Raw genomic sequence first — 1,478 nt, 5'->3', positions numbered from 1 at the left:
GAGTAATAAGTACAAAATTATCACCAATAATGTACTATTCCTTATCACATTACCAAGTTGGAAAACCATTAAATTTTATACAGGGAAAACTATCAACACAAAACATACAATGTCAACAGAAGAATACAGCTTACAGAAAGTATAAAATGGTTTCATTCAGTATCAAGTGGCATTCGGTTGTTGGTTGGTTGTTTTAGTAACCGAACAGTTACATGCTAAATCATTACACAATGCAAATCAGTGCTACCGTGTTCATATTGGTTCTAGTACTACGGCATAGGGAGAAAGTAAGCGGTGCCGCTATTGCTGATCGTTATCTCCAATGGCACTCATTATCGGTGGCACTGATTTGATGTTGAGGATGGGAAAGGCACCATATCTAGCTGGTTTGGTGTATAACAACTCTGAAACATATTGTGGTGGCTCGATTATAGCCGCTCGATGGATCTTGACAGCAGCTCACTGTGTAACAAAGTAAAACAGTTCGCTAACGTCACATACAATTATATTAATTGATTGTTTATGTTGTGATGATTTCGCTTTTTCAGCGTTACTGTCACAAATTTAACTGAAGTACGGGTGGGAACAAATGATAACTATAAAGGTGGATCGATGTACCAAATCGATCGTGTTATACCACATGAGCGTGAGTGAGTTAGAATATTAAATTAATAACGAATCCCGTTGTACATTGATCTAATCGTGATTATTTAACAGGTACAGTGCTATAACAATCCGCAATGACGTTGCGCTGCTTCGTCTGAAGACCCCAATAAAATTTGAAGAACACGTTGAGAAGATTGAACTTAACGAGGAGATCGTTCCGATTAATGCTACACTAACAATTGTTGGATGGGGATTCGTTGGATGGAACAAAGAAACCCCAAAACGAACTCAAGTGATTAAAGTTCAACATATTGGTCTAAACCGTTGTCGAAAGATGCCAAAGGGTAGTACTATTTACCCTGAACATCTGTGTACTTTTTCTAGAGCAGGGCATGGTTTGTGCAAGGCAAGTAAAGAATTTATCGAAAAATCTATATATGCATAGCTAACCCCTTTGTCTTCACATTTTAGGGAGATTCTGGTAGTCCTGTGGTATGGAAAGGGAAACAGGTTGGCGTAGTCAGTTGGGCAATGACGGACATGTGTGCAATTGGATTACCCGATGTACAAGCCAGCATTAGCTACTTCTATGGTTGGATTAAGAAAACAATGGCAGCTAATAGTGATCATTGAAATCTACAAAACTGGTATCAGATGTTAGGCAGCTACAATATCAAATGTGCTCTTGTAGAGGTAAATGATAATAACTTTGGAACCCTCTTATTGGCTATAATATGAAAAAGTAAATCTATGATGCCATTAAGCAATGAAACCTATGGGTCCCAATTAGTGATCCGAAAATAATATTCATATACAGTGGAGCGCCGTTTATCCGGGTACCTTTTATTCGGCTATCCGTTTATCGTGCTGTT

The sequence above is a fragment of the Anopheles merus genome, chromosome 2L, assembly GCF_017562075.2.
Source record: "Anopheles merus strain MAF chromosome 2L, AmerM5.1, whole genome shotgun sequence".
In the NCBI taxonomy this organism is placed as follows: Eukaryota; Metazoa; Arthropoda; class Insecta; order Diptera; family Culicidae; genus Anopheles; species Anopheles merus.
This window is presented reverse-complemented; position numbering follows the sequence as displayed.